This window comes from Peromyscus leucopus, chromosome 4 (genome assembly GCF_004664715.2).
Source record: "Peromyscus leucopus breed LL Stock chromosome 4, UCI_PerLeu_2.1, whole genome shotgun sequence".
NCBI classification, from domain to species: domain Eukaryota; kingdom Metazoa; phylum Chordata; class Mammalia; order Rodentia; family Cricetidae; genus Peromyscus; species Peromyscus leucopus.
Genome location: NC_051066.1, coordinates 30,229,069 through 30,253,944, shown reverse-complemented (window position 1 = coordinate 30,253,944; position 24,876 = coordinate 30,229,069). Strand labels below are relative to the sequence as shown.

Genomic DNA, 24,876 nt, shown 5'->3' with positions numbered 1-24,876 from the left:
ATTAATGAAGCTGAAAGATATTGAACAGTTTTCTCAAATGATGGCGCCTGAGTCGGTTAAAAAGGGGGAGAAGTTATGTGGTGGTGCCGCTGGGCATGGAGCACGCTAAGCTTACTCTGCCTCTACCCTGTGCCCCAGCCCTGAAGGATAGTCTTGTCGGAGGACGAGTTGACTTGGGAACTTGACTGTGAGTGGGTGGGCTGTGTATTTGAGCTTCTTGACAAATCCGAACAAAGGCAATGGAGTAAAACCAGTTCTTTTCTCACAGTTCCGAAGGCCGAGAGTTTGGAACCCAGTTGTGAGTAGGGTTGCCTCCCTTTCAAGGCTGTTGAGGAAAGTCTGCCCATTTTCTGGGGGCTGTTGACACCCTTTCCTTCTTATGGCGCCGTGACTCTAGCCTCCAGCTTCTCATCATCTCTGCGTTTCTTCATCCTCCATCTTCTCTCCTGAAGATGCTTGACACTGCATCTGTGACCTGTTCCTAATCCCAGATGCCTTCATTTCCACATCCTTAACTTCAGTCAAGTTTGCAAATCCCCCCTTCCTCAAATTAGGACACATTTAGGGATTCCAGGGATTTGAACACAGTCATGTTTCTTTGGGGACAGAAGGCAACATTCAACTCACTACAAGGGTGCATGTATTTTCGTTACTTATTTCTCATGGTGAAATTACCTTCAGGAGATAAGAACTAAAAAAGCAACTGCCCCTTAGGGGTACATGCCTCCATCCCCAGCAGTTTTGAAGTGGAGGCAAGAGGACCAGTCTGGACTATGTGAGAACCAGTCATAAAGAGACAGAAAACTGTGTTGGCTAGTTTTATGTCAACTTGACACAAGCTAGAGTCATCTAAGAGGAGGGAGCTTCAGTTGAGAAAACACCTCCATAAGATCTGGCTGTAGGCAATCCTGTAGGGCATTTTCTTAAGTAGGGATTGATGAGGGTGGGGCCATCCCTGGGCTGGTGGTCCTGGGTTCTATAAGAAATCAGATTGAGCAAGCCACAGAGAGCAAGCCAATAAGCAGCACCCCTCCATGGCCTCTGCATCAGCTCCTGTCTCCAGGTTCCCACTCTGCTTGAGTTCCTGTCCTGACTTCCTTCAATGATGAACAGTAATTTGGAAGTGTAAGCCAGATGAACCCTTTCCTCCTGGATTTGTTTTTGGTCATGTTGTTTCATTGTAGCAATAGTAACCCTAACTAAGACACAGACAAACGGAAATTACGAAGCTCTTGGTCTTTAAACCCCATGGCGTCTGCTTCTTCAGTTATTGGTATGAACCGCCTCTAGAGACTAGCTCTGCGGTATTTTTCTAGACCACTAACAAGTACCAGATGCCAGTGGGAAGACTGGGCTTCTTCCTTCTTCTCCCCTGCCTGTTTGTGCTGAGATTTTCTATGACTCCGTCTCTCCAACACCTTTGGGCATTTCAGTCTTGGAAACTGCTGCTATTCAAGAGAAAGGAAATCAAAGAAATGAGAAAAACATTCATTATTGTTGGAAAGGAATGTCAGGTTTGCTCAGCTCCAAGGTCAGAAAGAAAAGGGAAACGTCTGTGGAGAGAGTGGACACCGGGCTATTTATTTTGAGTTACTAACATTCTTCAGTTTGCGGATGGAAAAAAAGAGAGAGAGAGAGAGAGAGAGAGAGAGAGAGAGAGAGAGAGAGAGAGAGAGAGAGAGAGAGAGAGAGAGAGAAAGCCAGGAGGAGTAAGTAAGGTCACTCAGCAAGTCGTAGGCTGACCCAGCATTAACACCCAGGGCTTCTGGACCCTCAGTTCTGAACCTCCAAGACACAGTGCTTGTCGGGTTTGTCCTCCATCAATCTGTGGCTGTCTGGGCAGTTCGTGAAGGTCTTGACAGTGACAGCCAGATGAACACATGGGAGAAGTTAAGTCTTGATTTGCTATATTTGATCTGACTTCAGCAGACACGCAGAATACGTGGACGCTGTGTTGTTATTCAGGCTGTGGTGGGGTTGTAAGCAGGCGCAGTTTTACATTCCATGCTAGCATTTCATCGCAGTGCCTTCTTGAACCCAGGGACATTTCTGGGGCTCGAATCAGTGGAGAGAAAGAAAACTGGCTGGGAAGATGGCTCAGGGCATCAGGTTCTTGTCATGCCAGCATGATGACCTGAGTTCGAATCCTCAGAATCTGTGTAGAAGTTGGGCCTGGCAGCACTGTGGGGAGGGGTCACATCAACAGGCAGGTCCTTGGGGCCCCCTGGAAAATCTGGTCCTCCTGAAATTGTGAGCTCCAGATTCAAAGAGAGAACCTGTCTCAAAAAAATAAGATGGAAGGAGTAATATCAATGGGCATATTAATATGGAAAGGGGAAATTTTTGCCGAGTCCCACTCCCAGACAAAAGAACTACAGGCTATTGACTATGGGGAGGAGAATTATCCTCCCCCAGGGATGAGCTCCCTCATTGCTTGTCCAGTGAGAGCAGTCAGCCCTGAAACTACAAACAACAAAAAAAGGATCCAGCAGATTTTATATATATGTGTGTGTGTGGGCGCGTGCACGCGCACGTGTGTGTGTGTGTGTGTGTGTGTGTATGTGTGTGTATATCTATATATGAAACAAATATGATCAAAGAGAAAAGCTGTCAACTAAAGAGTGGGGGTATGGGAGGGACTCAGGGGAGGATACTTGGTAGGGGCAGAGAGAACAAAAAGGATGGGGAAGTGATATATTCTATCTCAATCAAAAACATTGAAAAGTCATTCAAATAACAACAAAAATAGGATGGAGAGTGATAGATGGAGATCCAGTGTTGACCTGTAGCCTTCATATGAGACCTCATGAGCAAGTGTGCCCCTCGCCGTGTGGGGACACACACACACACACACACACACACACACACACACACACACACACTAACAAAATGAAGGCAGTCTTCTGAATAAGGACCTGCTTGGACTGTAGAAGGAAAAGCAGCTGCCCCTCTGGCAGACTTTGAACTTCTTTGAGAGGTCAGCTCTTCAATAATTTGGTAGATCTAAGCCTTCTTGGGGACACTAATATTTAAATAAGCCGGTTCAAGGACAATTTTTCTGCATCCCAGGAGCCACCACTAGCTCTTTGGGGGACTCTTGGGTGGGTGGCATGCACAGCTCCAAGGCCAGGCTCTTTCAGGACGTGGACTTGGGAATGCTATTGGCATGTGTGTAGAAACTCAAAGGCTTTTTTTTTCTTTTTGGCTAATGCTTGTTAAGTCTAGTCATTAACCTTCCCTTTGTGTTAAGCGTGTCTTGAACAGCTCTCAGTGGCAGATCGTACAGTCCATGAGGGATGTTTTCTCATCTGACCTCACAGTGACCTTGGCCTTGTGGTGTGGTTTCACTGCCTGACAGCCCGAGGGTTTTCAAAGCACATTTTAAAGTTTCTGTCACACAGGGGACTGAAGAGCACTCCTGGTATGTGTCTAAGGGGAGGGTCACTTTGGCAGTTTCCTTGGCACCGATGCTTGCCAGCCTCTCGGCACTCATGGCTGCCAACTCAGAGGGCCAGCAGTACTTTAGAATGTGTTTCGTTGAGTATAAACGTTGGCAGACATTCCAGCCAGTTTCTGCAAATTTATCTAATTCTTTGTTTGATCAGCATGTGGGCTTCGGGTCTAAGTCGGCTTCCTGTTTTTCCTTGGGCACAAAAATCCAAAGGGTCTGCAAGCTGGGAGGAACCGGGTTTGAATGTCCTTTTTGCTAGTCTGTACTAAGATCCTGTGAGGTGTCCCGTGGAGCAGAGACCCTTTTCCTGATCACAGATAGAAATGGAACCTGTATCGTCAGGACATTTGGCTTACTAGCCTGTTTGTGCTCAGATACATTCCTTTGGATTTATCAACTCATTTCGTCTATGAAAATGGTCCCCGCCTCTCTCTCTGTAAAGTAGCCTTCAGACCTAGCCTTTTTCTCTGATTCCTTCCTCGGTCCCTCTTGTCCTTTGTCTTCTACTTGGCCCACATAATTGTCACCTAACGTTGGTCTGTTTGTACTGTGTCCCCTTTCCCCTACAAACTATCGAGTTTGACTCAGTTTCCCTCTGCTGCCGTGAGCACCATCTCTCCTGGGGCCCAAGCTCCTATTCTTGTCTCCAGTGTACATCTGGGTTTTCTGAGTCAAACCTAAATAGGATCTACACATTATGTTGTCTCTAAGAGTGCTTCTGGATCTAGGTATATATCAAAACTGTGCTTCTGAACACGAGGACACTTGTGAGTTTACTTCCCGACTCGTCTGACCTTATTCAAGAGGTGTTCTTCTCCTGATTTCTCCCACTTACTGAAGAATGTACCAGAGTTGAGAATCTTGTGAGATCCACTCACTCAGCCCCGCCAGAGGGCACGAGGCAGTGATTACTGAATTTGGAGGCTGATGAAGGTGTCATTTTGACGGTTGAGGGAACTGAGGTTTTCTGTGTACATGGCTTACAAAAGCATTTAGGAAGTGGAATCTTTTCATACCCTCTTTGGTGACACAGATTGATGCTGACTGTGGAGAAGAGAAAGCCAGTCAAAGGATGCTCGATGTTCAGTTAACACCGGTTAAATGCCGAGCACATCAGTGTCTTCTCGGGTGAATGACAGAGTGAGTCACAGTTGGAACAGAGTAAGACGTGAGAGTAAGCATGGCATCTGTGACGTGACCTGATGGCCAGGACATGGCTTCCTTGGGGTGCTGCCTGGCATTTGAACAGCCCTAGAACCATTGTTATTATGGTCCGGGAAGTGGTCATGATGTTTCTGGAGAGACGAGGAACTTTGTATTGAGAAGTCAGAGCCTTCCCGAGAACTCACCTAGGCACTAGTTCCTGCCAGTGGTTACTGTACTTGTTTTCTCCTCATTGCTTTACTAACAGTCCTTCAAAGCTATAGTTGCTTTAATGTTCCATTCTTTTTTTAAACTTTCTATTTATTCTTTGTGTGTTTCACATCATGCATCTCGATCCCATTCATCTCCCCATCTCTTCATATCTGTCCTCTGCCCTTGCAACCCCCCCAATAAAATAAAATAAAATTTAAGAGAAAAAAAAATCTCATCATGGAAGCTATAGTGTGACACAGTGATCACGCAATATAAACACCCTTTTATCCATATATCTTTACTTGAAAGTGTCCATTGCAAAGAGTCATTTGTAGCTGAAGTGTTCCTGTGTCCCACCTGGTCCACAGCCACTCAGACCTAAATAAACACGCTTAATATAATTAAGTTATATTAATTAAAACTGCTTGGCCATTTGCCCAGGCAAACTACTGACTAGCTTTTACATTTAAACTCAACCCATTTTCATTAATCTATATGTTGCCATGTGTTCCATGGCTTTACCTGTGTGCTCCCTGGATGGCGACCTTGCGTCTACTGACTCAGCCTTCCTGTTCCCAGAATTCTCCTTGTTTGCTTATCCTGCCTTTACTTCCTGCCTGGCTACTGGCAATCAGCTTTTTATTTATCAACCAATCAGAGCAACACATTCACAGCATATAAAACATCCCACAGCAGTCTTTGGTCTGGTTTGAGGCCTCTGGTTTCTGCTACCGGACCCTCACTGAGACTTCTCTTGGATATCCTGTTGTTACCTTGTGTCATGGAGATCCTGCAGCTTTGGAATCTGCAGGATTGGCCCCTTTACATGCTCCAGCAGATCATAGATGGAGTGGATGTTGAGGTCGGCCAATTCATAGCTCTGGTTCTAGGCCTGGGTAGTTGCAGGGTTGGTCAACCCCAGCTCTCCACCATCCATCCCCAAGACCAGGGTGAGCTCTCTGGCATTGCTCTGGCTAGTTCACCCCTGGACTGGTTCTCCTGCTTACATGCCAGGAGGGTCAGTTCTCTTGCACCCACACCAGCAGTGCCAGCTCTACTGTGCTGCCCAGGTGAGGTGCAGGGCCCATTTTCCCGAGTGCTGCATCTGGTGAGGGGGTGGGTCAGCCCCCCGACCTGTGGCAGATGGCGAGGGGCAAGGGAAGGAGGGCAATTTTCCCTCACTAATGCCACCACATGGCGGATGAGAGGGGTGTGACTCGATCTCCCATTCTCACGCTCTCGGGGCCAGCTCGTTCATGCCCGCTGCAAACAGGGTCAGCTCTATTGTGTTGCCCAGCTGAGACATTGGACCCTTACCCCGGAGTGTTTCAGCCAGTGAGGGGCAGGACCAGTTCTCCCTAGTGTTGCAGCCAGCGAAGGGTGGGGCCCACTCTGTGCAGCCCCATCCTCTGGGCCTTCGGTGGTGTCAGGAGCCATGGACATTAACATAGACTGTGGCTGCAACTGGGCCATGAACACAGATGTGGGCTCTGGCGGCAGCCCAGGCCCAGACATTACCATGGCCCTGGGTGGGAATCAAGCTACCCACCTGAGCCTACTCCTCACCACTTTTACCTCTTCAGATATTCCTCTGTCCACAGGAAATGACCCCACCTCTCCCATACCACTCCATACATTTGCTCACCATCCTAGTGCCTGTTTTTCCATCATGGCGCTAGGCAGGATCATGCTTTCTCTTCCTAATGTTTCATTCTGAATTCTTGAAAGATAAACTAATAAAGCAAGCGACAAATGTGCATTACTATCTTAAACCTGCAGGAAATAGAATAAACGGAAGAGCAAAGTGCTTTTTAAAAAGAAGGAATGTAGCAAGGTGATGACTCATACGTACAATCCTACCGACTGGGGAGTCGGTATCTGGAGGACCAGGAGTTCCAGGTCATTCTCAGATATCTATGGAATTCAGGGCCAGCCTGGGCTACATGAGACCTTGCCTCAAGAAACCTCCCTGCCAGCAGCATGAAGAGTCTTATTCCAGGGCTGAGGAGATGACTCAGTGAATGAATTGCTTGCTGGTTAAACATGAAGGCTTGAATTTGGATCCTCAGCTCCCATGTAAATAGCTAGGCATGGTGGTACCCACTTATAATCCCACCTCTGGGTGGGGGCAGAGACAGGCAGGTTTCAGGGGCTCACTGGCCAACCAGACTTGCTGAGATATTGAGTTCCAGGTACAGTGAGAGACCTCGTTTCATAAACTAAGGTGGAGAGTAATAGAGGGAGACATCCTGATGTCCGCATGCTTGCACATATGTGCATACATGCATATACCATGCACAAGTAAGTCAAGCGAGTCTTATGCTGAGGTAAAGCTGGCTCTTGGGACTTTGTGCACTCTCTCCTGGCTCACCTTCAGCTTCAGTTCAGCTGAGGTAGACAGTTCCTCCTTATGCAGCCTGCTTCCTTTCTCTCTTGGAACTCAGGGTTCTCCCTGGAAGTCACAGGAGCTTGCTTGAGCCAAGCCTGTCCTCAAATAGGACTGTTCACTTCTCTCCACCAGTGAGGCAGGAGCGCTGATGATTGAGTGCCTCGGGCTGTTGTCTTTCAAGGTCAGTTTCCTTGTTGCTTGGAAAGTCTCCTGGGTCAAGCCCGCCCGCATGCTGTGGTAAACAGTGATGCACTCTTGGTTGGCTTTTCTTCTTTCTTTGATCCCATCTCTTGCCCCCTTCATTCTTGCAGCTTGTGATCTTCCTGGAAGGCCTTGTTTCTAGGTTCTGCTCTGAGGGAAGGCAGATTGACAGCTACCATCACAGGAAGACGGAGGAGCCAATACCCACACTTCGTTCAGTATCTTCTTTTGAACTTCCTGGAAAGATTACTTTTTCAAATTTAGAAACTTTTAACTTGGAAGTCAGACAAATGGATGAAGAGAGGCATTGCTTGCTTATTATAATAGAGAAAGACTTTCCGGCCCTCTGCATCGGACAGCAAGGCCTCTTTCTTTATTCCCCATCTGTAGTTATTGACATGCTACTTGGCACATTTTCGGAGTTTGACAACTGTCGGCTGCTCCCAGTGCAGAAGCATTTGTATCAGACCATGTATAAGAGGATGCAGTGGAGAGTTAGATCTGTTCAACTGTGGGTCTCCAGGTGGGCAGAGCGTGGAAAGCAATTGTTCTGCTAGTTTAGGGGACGGCATGAGAAGATGCTCCCCTGAGAACCCCATAGAATTATGCAAACCAGCTTCGGGGAAGATTGACTCCTCAGGCTGGGCTCCATTCAATCCAGGTGTTGGTTCTACTATTATTGCTTAATAAGAGCCAAACTGGACCTCCAAAAAATGGAATTGCTGTCCTCAGAGTCAAGGCTAACCTGGAGCTGAACTGTGAGTCGGTTAGCAGAGGCTGAGCGGCTCACCTCCAGTGTCTGGAGGCTACACCCTTTTCTAAAGGGATTTTATGACAGTCAGGTGTTGGAGACAATCTGAGTCTTATCATGAATGGCAGGCTCCCATCAGACATCTTCCGATGTAAGGAAAGGGTTAAAGATAAACAGACTAGCTCTGCAGTTTTCATATAGTTTGCATTGTCCGCGCTTACCATTGCAAAGTTAGTTTTACTAGGTCATGCCATTCCATGTAGCTGTGCAAACCAGCAACCCCAGTTAAAAGACAACCTTTCAAATGACGTTTAAACCACATACTAGCAGCAAGGTTTCGGTGGTCACACGGGCTGTCTCACTGAGCAGTTTTGAAGCTGCTCCTTGGATTCTTTCGATCTCCTTGTGATGTAGTAGATTGACTCTCTCCTTGTCCTGTTGGCTTGCTCAACTGAATACTGAAATTGTATCTCCTTAGGATCAGTGTCGTGCATGCCCATGATGTTAGATAGAATTGGAGAGTAAAACGAATTAGAATGTGTTCAATACACATAGTCTTACCAATGATAAGATTTAGTCCCAGAACTTGCAAAACTTTGTTAGAGATGTTGAGTGCATTTTCTGTGCAGTCAGTACTCTGGTGATTGGCCCTGAAAGAGAGTGGTACTATTAGGAGGTGTGGCTTTGTTGGAGTAGGTGTGGCCTTGTTGGAGGACATGCGTCATTGTGGGGATGGGCCCTGAGGTCTCTTTTGCTCAAGTTACTCCCAGTGACACAGTCCACTTCCTGTTGCCTTCTGATCAAGATGTAGCCAGCACCATCTCCATCTGCACACTGCCATGCTCTCTACCATGATGGTAATGGACTAAACCTCTGAACTGTAAGCTGCCACCTCAGTTAAATGTTTTTCTTTGTAAGAGTTGTCATGGTCATGGTGTCTCTCCACAGCAATAGAAACCCTGACTGAAGTGTGGCTTAAACATGTGGGAAAAGGTAGAACATTTTCTGAGGAAGGATGTTCAGTGTACTTGGACATCTGGGACAGCTAAATAAGCTGTAGGAATTCCAGCATGGGGTGACCTGGCAGGCCATGTGAGAAACCACAAGGAAAAGATGAGACTGGGCCCATCAGAGAGTGGCATTTTATCTCTGAACCATGTTTTAAATTTAAAATTTTAAAAATAGCATTTGCTTATTTGTGGGGTGTGTGTGTGTGTGTGTGTGTGTGTGTGTGTATACCTACATGTGCCATTGCACATGTGTAGAGGTCGAAGAAAGACTTTTGGGTTGCAGTATGAGCAGAAAGGAGGTGAGAGCTAGGGAAGAGCCAGGGAATCCTAAACTGAAGGGGTTGAAGAGAAAGTGTTTGAGCACTGTCAGGGTGACCATTAGCAACCCGGAGTTCAGTGGCAAGGCTGAACAAAGCTGAAAAGGATGGGTTCCACATTTCCAAGCCATACAACCTGGCAGATGATGTCATTCGTTGTTATAAACAGGACCTTTGAAGAAAATGGTGATATGTTTTTATTGGACCTGCTGAGTCCAACATAGCTGGGTTGTGGGGCATCAAAGGAGAGATGTCTCCTGGCAGGCAAATAGGTGGTTTTGGAACCCCAGATATGACTAGGCGTCTCTATTTTTGGATTGTTAGTAATGGGAGGTAGACCTCAGAAATATTTGAGAGGTGGCCACAGGTGAAGCCCCAACAAAGGAACTTGAAAAATAATGACCTGGGAGGTAGAAGCAAAGCCAGAGAGACATGCCCTAGACATGGAGGAAGAGAAGCATGTCCAGGAGAAGGGAGGTCAGCATGACCAGGAGCCATGTGAGGACTGTTAGACACTGTGACTGAGCTTACCTGCGGCCTTGGTAAGAACTGTTTGAGTCAGAGGTGAAGATGAAGGCCAGATTACCATAAGGGAAGAGTCTAGAAGTAATGAAGGATTGGGACCAGGGATGGGGATGGATACACTCTATCTATGGGCTATGGATATGGGCTAAGAAGCACAGGTGGACACAGGTCTAAGGCTGGAAAGGGAGGCCAGAGAAAAGTGGTTGGTGTTTAAGATTAATGGGGTATTGGCATACTTATGTGCTTAAGCGTGGCTTGCAGCAAGGAGAGAAGGTTGTAGTCAAGAGAGCATGTGGAAGCAGGTTTATGTGGAGGCAGGTTTATCCGGAGGCTACAGATGTGGGGTTCTGAACTCAGGGAAGATCAGACAGAGAAGGAGGAGGAGACTTCTCTGACAGAATGGAGTGGAAAGAGGCCTAGTCTTCCGCTAGTCTTCCGGGCCAAACAGGATGTTGACTGTTATGTTCATGTCCCATAATTGTCATTAATGGCAAAAGGAGATATAAGAGGTAAAAAGACCGTGAAGATTCCTGTGGACAGAGGGAAAAACTGAGGACAGACATGGATGGAGTTCTGGGAAGTTCTTTTGGGCTGAATGTTTGTGTCATCCTGGAAAGTTGGACATTGAAGTCTTCTTGTCCAGTATGATGGCATTTGAGTGGGGACCTTGGGATGTAATGGGGCCATGAGGCTAGAACTTCAAGATGGCATTAATGTCTGCACTCACTTTTACATGTAAGTCCCATCACTTAAGAGGCTGATGCAGAAGGATTATTTCAAGTTCAAAACTAGCCTAGGTGATATGGTGAATTCTGGGGTAGCCTGGACCTTACCTAAAATAAATAGATTATAGATAGATAGATAGATAGATAGATAGATAATAGATAGATAGATAGATAGATAGATAGAGTTTAACATAGATAGATAGATAGATAGATAGATAGATAGATAGATAATAGATAGGTAGATAGATAGATAGATAGATAGATAGATAATAGATAGATAGATAGGTAGGTAGATAGAGTTTAACAGACAAACAAACAAATAGGAGGGATTAGTGTCTTGTGAGAAGAGGAAGAGAAATCAGAGCCTCCAGTCTGTGCCCTGTGGGGGCATACGGATAAGGTACAGTGGGTGCCTAGTATGGATTTCCAAACTATCACTTCTTTCAATGCAGAGAGGCATCTGCAGTCCATGGGCCAGGGATTGTGGGCCCTGTTATTTGCTAGTTTACAGTGAAGTTTACAAAAACATGAAACTGCAAGTGGCCCTGCACCTACCTTGAACCCCACACCCAAGTTCACACTGCCCGTTGTGTCTTTGCGTACCCGAAAACAAGACACCAAAATGTGGGTGCCCCCATCTTGGTCCCCGTCTCCAAAGATGAGAGAAATAAGTCTTTGCTTGTTGTTTGTTTGGGACAGGGTTTCTCTTTGTAGTGCTGCCTGCCCTGGAACTTGCTCTGTAGACCAGGATGGCCTCGAACTCAGAGATCTGCCTGCCTCTTCCTCTGGAATGCTGGGATTAAAGGCCTATGGCACCACCACTTAGCTGAGTCTTTGCCTTTTTAACCTTCTGGTTCATAGTAATTTTTGATAACAGCCCAAACTGACTAATGTGAGAAGGAGGCCTGAGGTAGTCTGTACCCTGGGTAATCTGAGTAGTTTGGGATTTCTTCCATCTGTTAGCCGCCTCAGCACAGCATGGAAAAGGGTTTTAATTCTATGTGAGTGTTGGTGAAATAAGAAAGACTCATATACTGAGTCAAATCTGAGGAGGTTAAGGCCTGGGGGGCATCAGTGGGGTAAGAACTGAGAAAGATGAGTGACTAAGAAAACATCGAGAGAGTTGTCCTTGGATACAAAGCCACGTTTGTGGGTCTCTTTGATGTTGTCCATTGTCATCTTTGACTTCGTTGGGGGGGGGATTTACATGGTAACATTAATTTGCAGGTTATCAACTCCAATAAATTCTGAGGAGGATTTTAATTTACTCTGATGTATCCTCATCATGTGGTCTTTCATATGGTTGCATTTCAGTTGGTAATAAATTATTTAGTAAGGAAGAGAACATTTAAAAAAGATTTTGTGGGCTCAGAATTTTAAAAGAGAAGGCGAGTCTCTAATGGATATGTGTAAAGAGATGTCTTTAGCAAAATTGTATGAGCAGAAGATGGGTGTTGCATGGTGACAGAGACGTTGTCACTATAAATGGAAATCTAGAAAAGGGGAGAGATTGAGGTTGGTGGACCTCATCAGATCCGTGATTCACTCTCCTGCGCATACTTACTCAGTTATCTGAGTTAGCAGCGTCTGAAATGGCACTAAATTTAGAAAGCAAAATAAAGGGAGAAGATCGAAAGTGCTGGTGTGGAGATTTGCAGTGACACTGGCTGGTGCTGAGGTGTGAAGGTGTGACCTTGTGACCACAGTTTGGGGTGTGTGTCCTGTTTGCGAGTTCCAGGCACCGGAGCTGGTGCATTTGCTAATAACGCCTTCTTTTTCTTTAATTTAGCTCAAAGCATCAAGAGAGTCACTGTCTCTGGGATGCGTCACCACAGCTGATTGTGCTTAGTAACATCTCCGTTTTTCTGTCCTGAGGCTTTTTTGAGGGTGATGTCCGTGGAAGAAACAATCCAAAGTCAGGCAAAGTAGTCCCCAGAGAGGGATGAACAGAGCAAGACCGAGTGTGCGCACTTCACTTATACTCTGGATTCAGCCAAGCCAGGCAGTTGAAGTACACCCTGGACTGTAGTCATATGCCATAAAGAATATTTATTACCATGTGAAGATTTAATTTTTCAAGTTCAAATAGCCTATCCATCACTGTCAGTTAATTCTTACCAAGGGCCCAAGTTGTTTGGCCTAGTAATGATGAGGATGGTAGTGATCTCCAGAAAGAATGCAAGAATTCATATGAACCCCAATTTTACCAAAGTGAAACCCGTCCCTTGCTTTCCTTGCTGGGAAATCAAGTGCTTTTCAGTAGCAGATTTGTCGAGGACTTTGGCTTATCCATTCCCTCTGACCCCATAGTTACCTCACAAGCAGGGTACTTCTTTTCTTCTAAGTCTCTGCCAAGATGGGCTCTGTGGTGGTAGGGAGTGGCCACATTCAGCACCAGAGAGGAAAAGGAACAAACATGAAAATAACTCTTGAAGAGCCTCTGTGCCCAGTTGACAACAGTTCATTTAGACCTGTTATGATCCTGTCCTGTACCCTCCCCTCATCCCCATCTAGTGTGTGTGGGGGTGTCTGCACCAGCCACTCCTGTTCAAGCTCTGATAAGGAGGCCTTATTGACCTGGGCTTTTCTTAGACTAGTAGATCTTAGTTCAAGGGATTATGCCACTGTTGATATGCAGATAACTTTCCTGTCTACCCACTTCCCATCATCTCCTTTGGAGTATTAGATAATCCAGTTTCAAGCGTGAACAGAGGTAAGCCCCTGCCATTTCAGGTTGATTATACTGGATATAACATTACCTTCAATAGTCACAGACGATTCCAGCGTGCTTAACAAGGGCCACAGTTGGCAGTTTGAAGATGGGTGTGGGATTCAAGGTTGGTTGGAGAGCCAGCTGTGGTTTCATGTTTTTGTAAACTTTGCTGTAAATCAGCAAATAGTAGGGATTCATATCCCTGGCCTATAGACTGCAGATGAGTTTCTGAATGGAAAGAAGTGGCGGTTTGAAAATTCATACCAGGTGTTCATCGTATATTGTGTCAACACTTGAGCTAAATGCTGGGTGCATTGTTGTTTAGATTACTTCCTTTTCCTATAAAGGAAGAACATTCTTAGAAATGAGACTAACAGCCTTGATCAAGGTTCTATCACCCTGGTAAAGGCGACCTCACAGGATGAACAAATTCTTCATGGATGTAAGGGCAGAACTGTGGATCAAAATTATACTTTTGGGAAAAAAATGTCTTGTTTATATGTTGACAGTTGCATGCCCATTCATTCAATGAGTGTGATATCTAGCTAGTATAATCGAAATCCAGTGGCTTCTCAGTACATGTCTAGTAGAGTAGCTTTTTTTTTTAACTTCAGAAAAATATGGGTTATACAGCTTTTAGTATTTTTGAGTTTCTGGAGTCCAAGTAGAGTTTTAAATATCTCCATAAGCAACTCTAATCTGTCATGTCTGTTGGCCCTGAAATGCTGTTTCTATAGGTATCTAGAAAGCGATTGAAGTCTCTAGTATGTAGATGTAGAAATTCCTCACTCAGAGAAACTAAGTTAGCCATACTTACAAAAATATTGTGTATATTCACATTTGTTTATTCATTAGCAAGAATGAAAATGAGAACTACCGTAGCATGAGATTTATTCCATAGCAAGTCAACAGTTTAAAAATTAGACCCTAAAAAACAAATTTATTCAATAAAAAATGTCAAATATAATGCAAAAGTAGTTGTAATTTTAAGATTAAAAAAATTAGACCTGTACCCTCCACTCATCGTATTGCTGGTAATAGGGCTATGCATAGACCTTCACATTGAGCTAATAGGTCTGTAAATTGGTACCATTTTTGCATACAGAATTTGGCAGTGTGACCAAGAGGCTTAAAATGCTCCTACTCTTTGGCCAAAGAATATCTGGGAATATGGCCCAGGACAATTATCTGAATTGCAGACTAGTCTAATTCCAACATTTTTATATTTAAAACAATGGAACAGCACAGCATGCCATATATGATATGTTATAGAATTTTGATACACGATGTTTATTAGGAGGTTTTAATAACATGAGGATATGCTAATGTTGCTATTGAGAGAATATGAAAGTTTACACAGAGCACATTCTAAATGTAAAACAAAAATGCCTACAGAAATGGAAAAAAATACTAAAATAACAATAATCATCTCTCAGTAATAAGACTACAGATTTCATTCTTGCCTATCTCAGGTTTTTCAATAATACCTCTTCAAAAACATATTTTACTTTTATAATTAAAAGGAAACATCCAGTCAGTGCTTTAAAGGCAAATATTTTCTGCAAGAGTTGGCCATTGGAGACTCATTATGTGGAGTCAGTCTGCGCGGAGAAGATGTGGGGAGAATTTCCGTTGGCCCAGGAAGAGCTTACACTGCTTGGAGTCACAGGTAGCAAGGAAGGCGAAATGGAACTTGGGTAACAGACATGTGGAGGACGTGGCATGAGGCAGATAAATACATAGGGAAAAAGTTTTAATTTTTATTTCATTTTTGTGACAGGGTCTCATGTAGCCCAGGCTAACCCCCAACTGACTGTGTAGCCAAGACTGGCCTCAGCCTTCTGAGTGCTAGCATTGAGCTACCGCATGGGGCTTACTCTCTTACAGAGTCAGGTTGTGTGATGGCAGGAAATGCTCCATGATTTCCGATACCTTGTGTTGATCAGCTAGATGGCATATGAACGCAGCACCAGCTGATGGGAAAACGGGAGGAAGACTGCTGGATAGGAAGTTAGTGTGCTCCTTGCTTCTCCTTCTGAGTCTCAGTTTTTAATAGCTGGCTCATTTAATTGGGGGTAGGATAATGATTTTAAAGTTGCTGTGTTGGTTAATGACTTCCTATTCATGTAAGATGCCCCGTGGGCCATCTGCCTGACACTGTCCTTCAATTTAAGACTTTAGTGGAGAGCTTTGAAGGGAACCAGTTGAAAAACACTTGTAATTTCTCATTAAGCAATGAAAATCTGAACATTTACCAACAACATTCCTATTCTCATGCCAGCTGTTAGCACTCTGAGAACCCCACCAATGTGTTATTGAACTTTCTGGAATAATTCGTGTGTGTTAGTGTCTTGCTCTACATACTGACACTCAAAGCATGTTGATGCTGCCATTCTGTGCTCATGGAAGCTGCAGGTCAGAGAGTCACAGGGAGCATTGTGATTGGGCACAGCTTCTCTACTGATTTCCACTTAGCTATATTGTGATGTTGCCTATTTATTTAAACCTAATTTGATGTTGAAAAGGTAACTAAAAGGAACTATTAAAATAATTTGTTTAAACTACCAGTTTTGAAAATTGTGATATGGTTGCCTCTCCCAGTTTATAAGAAAATAGATTTCTGAGGCATAAAAGATCAGAGGGTCAAATAGTATTTATAGCTTTCCCTCCCACACAGAATTCAGAATTCATCCAGTGAGCCCAAGCTTCCGTAAGGCATGGAATAGGTAAATATTTATTTGGATATGGTTATTTTAAATTATTATGCCTGCCCTTTTTAAACATGTGAAAATTCATTTTCTGTTTTAATGCAGTGCCAAATAATTTTGTAAAGGTGTGTGTGAGCATGTGTGTTACTAAGGCCTGTAGTTTGTTAGGGCTTGTGAGACATACCTCCTCATATAAGGGATTACTGGGCCATGCTGTCGACTCCCATTTATTTTCTCTCAGTATAACTGTGTCTTAATTGTTATTTCTTCTCCAACTCGTACTGTTTTCTATGGAGATTATTGTTATTTTTCTTGAATATTTGATGTGAGAATCACTTCTGAGATTTGGAATTTAGATTGAGTAATTCAGTTTGCTTTCATTTGTGTCTCTTGAGGAAAGTTTGGACTCCATGCTCCAACAAATGTTCCATCTAGTACTGGAGAGGAAATGACCAAGCAAACTGAGAATTAACAGACGTGATACTGAAAACCCAGATCTCCCCGAGCAAGCCCTCAAGGGCTTTGCTAAAAGGTGGTCACTGTCTCTCTTTATAGAGACCTCCTACTAAAGAGCTCCGGCTGAAGCTCTTCTTTGAATTTATTTGAGCTTTATATTTTGGTTGTGAGCCTAGCCTTTAACGGCTGAGCCATCTCTCCAGCCCTTATTTGAGCTTTATAAAATTCTCTTTCTCTGTGTGTCTATCTCTCTCCATCTTTCTGTCTCCCTCCTCTCCACTCTCCTCTCTTTGTCTCTGTCTTCTCTTTGTCTCTCTCCTGTCTCTGTCTCTCTCTGTGTGTGTGTCTCTCTCTCTCTCTGTGTGTGTGTGTATGTGTGGGTGTGTGTATAGCTCACAGCATTTTGTTTTTGTTTTAGAAAATACATAGGCTCAGCACTCTATTTCCGATGTGGATTGGGGAGCAGTTGGAGATTTGCTGTTGATGACCATCTTTGGGATGTTTTTAGCATTTTGTGAAAGCAAATTTAGAGGATATGACATAACCTAGTGAGTTACCTTTCTCCAAGTCCAGTATTAGTCTTGTGGGCCTGTTTTTATGATTGCCTTTGTTCTTGTTTAATTGACCTATATGTTTTGGTTGTTTTTATGGCTGGTTTAGTTAAACTGAGTTGCTGCAATCAAAAAATCCCCTACCCTCCCAGAATTTATCCTGATATAATGAAAATATCTCTCACTTAATAATGTAGAAGTTTCTTTATCCTGTTAACTCTTCATCATTAGTGTGAGGTCCTCCATGGACCAGTTCATCAACACCATATCTTAAGGAACGGGCAAAAGAGTATGTGGTGCTGCCATTATCCTCTTTGGGATGTGGTATGTACATTGTGTGTGTGGCTTGTGTTCCCAGTCTTTTGGTTAGAACACAGACAACGTCTGGTGTGGCACAGGCGGTGGAAGGCAGTTGGGATTTTACTTGGAGAACCATGTGCTTGAACGTGGACTTAGGTTTATTGTAATGTGGAAGAAATGGAAAAGAACTGCTCTGGCTCTTAGTCATCTTTGCCACAGACAATACTAGAGGTCAGAGACCAGCAGTGTGACCAAACCTCTCTTCTCTCCTGACACCCCAGAGAGGGGCAGCCACTGAGTCCAGTTAGCCCGAAGACTAAGACTGATCAGCTGCCTGGGATGCTCCGATTGGTGTCTAGCAGTACTTTAAAGAGCTAGGTCCATTTCAGGAAGGGTCTAGAATGCTCAGTATTTGAGACTTAGATATATCTTCTTGTTTCTCATTGGTGTTTTAGCACACCGGGTGCCTAAAGCTGCGCACAGTGTGGTGGAACTTGGGGTACACAGTCCCCTCCTTGCTATGTTCCTTTGTGAAAGTTCTGTCATGCTACCTTCATTAGATTTCTTCTATTTTTTTTTTTACTTCTGTTATTTACATGCTATTGTATTAGGCACTGGGTCAGCAAAAGGCATTCAGAAGATGCCTAAGACATAGTGTTTGCTTTTGAGGAATATATTGTGTGGCATTCTTCTCCAAAGGCAACTGAGTGTTCTCAAAAATCCCATTTTGGGAACTCTCCTAGTCTCTATCTCATTCTTCCCCACTCACCCTCCACCAGTAGCCCATCTGCACATCTAGTCTACTCAAGAAGAGCTCCCGCACTCATGCAAGCCCAGCCCAGAGCTAAGTTCCCAGCTTACGATTGGTTTTCTAATCCTGAGTAGCCCTGAAATTGACCTACGAATTCCTAGCTTATTTACTTCTTTTTATACTTACTGCATAGTCTCTACTAGATGAGGCTGCATGGATTATGGAGGCAGGAAGGGTGTCAGGGTTCAGCAGAGGGTCGTGGTGGTATAGAAGTACTATCTAATTGTGAGCGAAGGTCTTTGTGACATTTACATTGGACCGTAGGGAAGGAATACGTTCACCAAATAGAAAGGGCCAGGGGCTAGGGTGGAAGAGTGGAGGGGTTACCCTTCCAGACAGAGGGAACATCCATTGGCTGCCAAGCATAGAAACATGGAAGTTGATGAGCTCTCGTCTGAGATCTTGTCTCTATCAACCGACCGCCCAACCAACAAGCAGTAACCCTCCCCCAAACACTTTCCATTGACAGTCATTCTTTCTTTGAAACAAAGCACACCAATGCCAAACATACATTATTTGATTTATAAACATTTGGATCTGAGCAGATCCCCTGCCTCGCAGCTAGAGTGTAAAGGTAATTTGGTGAGAGATACTCGTGGTTCAGATTTCCTTAGCTAAAAAACACACCAAGAAGCCAAAACCCCAAATCAAAGCAAACTGCCCACATTTTACTGTGTGAACTTTTTCTGTTGGTCATTGCACTGTTTTGGCAGCCAAGGTACAGATGAGGCCAAGGATTCAAGGCAATCATGAGCTATTAGATTTTTAGAAAACCGACCATGTACCAGGTGCTATGCTAGGCACTGGGACTATGATGATGATTAAAATGCTACAGTCTCTCTTCCCATACGTGGTGGTGGGAACAGAGTGGGATGAGGGTGGGGCTAGGGGGTGGGACCTGGAGGAGAGGAGGGAGGGGAAACTGTGGCCAGGATGTAAAACAAACAAACAAACAAACAAACATTTAGTTAATTAATTAAAAAAAAAAGAATGTTCCCATAGGTTCATGTGTTTGAATGCTTAGTTCTCAGGGAGTGGCACTACTTTGGAGGGATTAGGAGGTGTGGCCTTGTTGGAGGAAGTGTGTCTCTAGGGGTGGGCTTTGGGGTTTCGAAGCCCAAGCAAGGCCCAGTGGTTCTCGCTTCCTGTTGCTTGTGGATCCAGACATAGAACTCTCAGCTCCTTTTCTAGCATCATGGCTGCCTGAATGCTACCATGCTCTTTACAATGATGATAATGGACTAAACCTCTGGAACTGTAAGCAAGCCCCAATTAAATGCTTTTCTTTCTAATAGTTGTCGTGGTCATAGTGTCTCTTCCCAGCAATAAAACACTGACTAAAACACCATGGAACTCACATTCAAGTTACAGACGTTACTCATCATTCTCACCCCGTGTGCTTGTGGGAGGAAGTAGAGTTCAGAGTAAGAGGTCAGGATAGACAAGGCTGCTTGCTGGTGATGGAAATTGGTGCGTCCAAGGATGCTGGGTTGGTGCCCAGGAGAGAGAGAGTGCAGAATGAGGACTCCAAAGGGAGAAATGCAGGGACCATGCTAGCCCATTTTCAGGATTTGGGTCTTTATTCCAAAATGGTGAGAAGGCATTAGAAGATTTTTAATAGGAGCCATAAAATCTGATTTTATTTGTTTAATTTTTTGTTATTACTTTTAGGGATATAACAAAACAGAAAATTTCACATTAAAGCCCAACCCTAACCAAAACCATTTATCCTCCCTAACAGACCTAGAATCCTGGGGTCAAAGGAGCCCCGTGTTGGTGGAAGGGGTTCGGCACCACCCCAAGTAGTACTTTGGGAGCTGATTCATTTCTGCTTTGCTGAGGGAGCAGGGCTGCTCCCTTCCTGCCTCCCACTCCTGCTGAATCTTTGCAGATAAAGGAATCAAATGACTTCCCGTTTCTCATCAGTGTTTCTGGAAAGGCAAGAGCTTTGGTTGCAGCCATCTCTGTGGTCCAGATCTTGCTTCAGTATATCCAGGATAGCTGTCGTCCCCCAGGTGGCTTTGCAGGGGTGGGTGGGGGGCATAGCCATGTCTTGATCTTAGCGTCCCAGTCTTTACTGTGGTTGTGAGGAGCAGTCAGTGACTGCCAGCTGAAAGCTGGAACTGGGGTGCTAGTTACGGTGCCTAGACAATGGGTAGGAAATAGGGAGGAGACCAATGGGCTAATCTGCTAGGTTTATTTTGGAAAATAAATGGATGTAGCATTCATGAAAATTGTGGCATTATGGAATGTTTTTGCCAAGAGGTTGAATTTTTTTTTTCCTAGCAGAAATTTGAGAAGGTGAGAGATTCTGAGTAATATGTCAATCAGAGAGGAGTCTGTCATTTTCTGGCAAGTTGAGTAGGCCACAGGTATTTTTTTTATATATACCTTGCCTTCACTCACTCTTTTATGAATTATGAAGTATTTTTCTCCTGAAGCCATCAAACGTGACAGGGAAGAGGGGAGCTGGTCCACATATCCATTCTTACCGGGGGTGTCTAGGAGTTTTCAGTGTCTGCCTCCTTATCGCGACCTCTCTGTATCCATCTGCCCTTTCCACTCTCCTCTTGGCCCCTTGACATGACTTCCAGTGGCGTTTGTTGCAGGGCTCTCCTGAGGGTGGTGTTTTTGGGCAACGGGGTGGGGTGTGGAGGTAACAAGCCAAGCAATTGGAGAGATTAACATGAGAGCAGGGGGGGCACACCGGAGGCACAGAGAGAGGTGAATGTGGGGAGGTAGAGGAGCTCCTGCGAGCATGCCAACATTAGCATAAGGAGCAGTCAGCCAGGCCAGATGAAGCAGGTAGGCAGCCGGAAGGAGCTGGCATGAAGTTAAGTAGGGCAACAGGAGTCAGCATGCTAGTCTCAGCTTTGGTGGCTGAGCCCAGGGACCTAAGTGGGGATTGACAGGATCAGGCCCTGTATCAAGTGCAAATATTAGGAAATCTACCCCAGAGGCAAAGGATTGTATGAGCTAATGTCAGAGCCCGGGCTGAGAGTGATACTAGTCACAGCAGCCGCCGCCCAGTGCATGTGGAGCACCAAGGCTGTGCTTGACATCCTTCTGAGCATTGTATACTCTGATCTGCACGAGAACCTTGGTCTGATCTGTATTCTGTAAGTGAGAAAATCGAGGTGCAGAAAGTCAAAGTAGCTCAGCATTGCCTAGTTGGGATGGGGCCCCCGGTGAGATATGCAGGCAGCCTGACTCTAGAGTCTTTCCTCATGGCCTCCCAGCTCCATGGTGTTCCTCTTACACAGTGGCAAGTACTGACACACCCCATGCAGGGGCGTGGCCCAAGGGCTGCCTTTACCCACAATGCACTGTATGGGCCTTCCAGGTGGTAGTCTTCACAGCCCTGCTTCTACCTCCTGTAAACAAAAGCCAGTGGGTCCACTTCACCTCCTCTGTGCTGTTCACATATTAGCTCATTAGTTCTAGGGCTCATTTGGTACCTTGCAGTTGCAGACGAGGCCCAGAGGGATCCCAGGACGTGCCTGGGTAGTGAGGCTGAAGACAAACTCAGAAGACTTATAGCAAAATGTGACTAGACGCGGAATCTGTGACTAGACGCGGATGTCTGTGGTCGTTGGTTTTGAATTTTGTTTTCCTCTTGCTCTCCTTTCTGCCACGTTGCCGCACCTGTCTGAGGGAGTCGGGGACACAGCAAAGCTATGATATTAACACGTGCGATGCCACACACAGTTCCAGAGGCAAAGGAGTGCTTGAGTGCTTGCAGAGAAGAGGAGAAAATCAGCCAGCAGGGCATGCACACTGACGAAATAGCAGTATAATTCCCAGGGCTAAAGTGCCAAAGACCTTGAGCTTCTGTTCCAGTCCGTGGAGCCAACAGGAAGGCTGGGTTTGCTGAGTCCAAACATTATTCCTCGGCCTCTTTCTGGACCTCGAAGAGTCCTGCCATAGAATATATAATCACATTGGCCTAGAAGAGTTAAATTTCAGAGAAATCTGGCTGAAAAAAAATATCAGTTCCTTTTGCTTCTAAAACTTCCAAATGTCTTGCTCATGGCTACTCACAACGCATAGCACACCACCTTACACTCACCTTTTCTGTCCCTCTCTACCACCCTTACCAAACAAACAGAAGGCAAAAATACTTGTTCTCCTGACAAACCCATGGGTTTACTGAACCACAGGGCTTAGCACTTAATAAAGAAAAGTAACTTCTCATAGATCACTATGTCTGAAGCTAAGAAAGACTAAATGGAAAAAATAATGTCTTACCATACCAAGTGCCTTGGTAAGGGCCCTGCCATTTCCTCATCTCACCGAATCAGTTGAGGCATTTGCCAAATACCAAGATGAAGCTCTGCCAGAACCTTGTAGGATTTGTAGACATAGACACATACGGGTGATGCCTTTGTGTAGAATCTTCTGAGTGAGCCACTGTGTGTGTGTGGAGAGGTAAAAGGCAGTGTGTTGGTGAAACCCGGTCAAAGAGCACCCTCACACTGTGGCAGCCTCTGCGGTAGGCTCTGTGGTTTTCAAGCCACTCAGTTGTAAGAGGCAGGTGTGGTACTGAAATACCAGTGCAAGACTGACCTCCGGGCTTCCCAGTGATCCCAGTTTAGTTGGAGATAGGAAACCAGGAGGAGTGGTTCTGTCATCCTTTCAGCCTGGGAAACTCATGGGTAAGAGCAAGAGGGTCCCATCCTTGATTTTTTTGCACGTCTTGCTTTGGGGGGGGGGGTACCCTTGAAATTTAGCTCTTGGAACTTGAACCTGATAGACTCACTGCACTCCTTCATCAAAAGCTGGGGCCTTGAGATGGTGTGAAACAGGAAGCTTCGAGAACTTTCGGAACTTCTAAGTCCAGGAAGACAGCATTTTGGGGACAAAGCTGGTCAGTTCCTGTCTACAGTTCTAAGTTCTTTTTTTCTGTTGATGCCTGGGCTCTTTTGGGGGTGCCCAGAACCAAGTTCCTCACCAAGGTTCTTCTGCATTAGGGGATCTACCCAAACACTGGGTTGAGACCTTGGGTGATTTGTAGGTTGGACAGGTTCCCATCCTGAAGGGGGCAGACTTCCCAGTCTGTTGTTCAGTTTGTAGCTCTCAGCTTATGGGTGCCCAAATGGCTTTTCAAATTTAGTTTTTATTATTGTGTGTGTGTGTGTGTGTGTGTGGAGGCACACATGCATGTCTAGGTCAGAGGACCCTTTGTGGAAATTAGTTTTCTCCTGCCCACTTTACCTGAAGATTGAACCTAGGTTTTTCAGTGTGTAGTGCAGGCACCTTTACCCTCTGCACCACCTCACTGGCCCCTAACTGGCTTTTGATTAGATCCTTTTCACAAAGGAGAAGGTAGGAAAGCACAGGATTCTGTCCCAGCCCCCACCACCATGGTGACCTTTTTCTACTTCACCAATAACTCTTGGGAACATGCTCCCTGGCTCTCACTATCTCGAAAGCTTCATCATGGAGTGAGTTGGGGGCTGGGGAGATGGATTTTTTCTTCTACATAAGCACAAAGTCCCAAATTCAGGTCCTTAGCATCCATGTGAAAGATACCATGTGTATCTGTAACCCCAGTACTGGGAGGCAGGGGAGAGAGAGCAGGTCCCTGAAGTTTGCTGCCAGTCAGGCCTGCCAAGTTGGCGAGTTCTAGGTCTAGTGAGACATACTTTCTTCAAAAGATAAAGGTGGACAGCTGAGGAAGATCACTAATATTAACCTTTGGCCTCCATGTGCACACACATGTGCACACACACTCATATACCACATATACACACAGGAGAACGCAGAGGAGAGCAGAAGGAGGAGAGGAGAACTGACTGTGATCTGTGATTGAGTGGGCCTCAAATCCCGGAACTCAGGAGGCAGGGGTAGGGAGACCCCGAGTTTGTTGCTAGCTCGGCAACAAAGTGAGACCCTGTGTAACTGAAGAAAGAAGAGGACAGAGGGGAGGGGCAAGGATGGAGGGGGCCGGGAGGCAGGAAGAGCAAAACTGGTTATGCCATTGGTGGGCACAGGGCCAGGGAAAGAAGAGAAAACACTCTAAGTTACATATAATACAAGGCAAGAAGAGATAGATAGAACACAGGCTTCGAGGAAAGCAAATTACCCTTCCTGGGTGGGAAGCATGCCTTGATTGGATGGCTTCTGGGCTCCCTTATTGGCTTGTGATTCCGAGTCTGCTGCTGCGTTTGTCTCTGATTCATGGGAAGCAGGCAGAGGCAGCCTGGTCCTGCTACACATCTGCCCTTGCCCTTCCTGAGCTGGGTGTGGGGCTGGAAGGAGTAACGCAGAGGCTGTGCTTGACTCGGGGCTCCGTACTGACAAGCCCACCCTGAGTCAGATGGTAGACAGCCGTGTGAGTAGCTCGGGATGCAGGCCCTGCTCTTTACAACCTGCCTTTTGGGCTTTGCGTCAGCATTAGTAGGTAGTGCATGCATGAGGCAGCCAGATGTGGGGGAGCAGTTGAGCCTTGCAGTTTCCCAGCAGGGAGTGTTTCACCCATTTTGGTCAAGGCTGAAAGTAGACAGCCTCTTTTCTCCCCCTTTCATTGATTCTTCTTTAACAATAATCAGGAAATAGCTATACTCTCGGGGGAAGTAGTAAAGTAAGGAACTATTCTTGGAGAATTTGAGG

At 45.3% G+C, this 24,876-nt stretch overlaps 1 protein-coding gene across 2 annotated transcripts in view; it reads left to right on the top strand.

Annotated features, from left to right (window-relative positions):
• The window catches only part of Cacnb4 (calcium voltage-gated channel auxiliary subunit beta 4), a 265,165-nt gene that overhangs the window by 97,960 nt on the left and 142,329 nt on the right, over window positions 1-24,876 (top strand). The window lies entirely within an intron of this gene.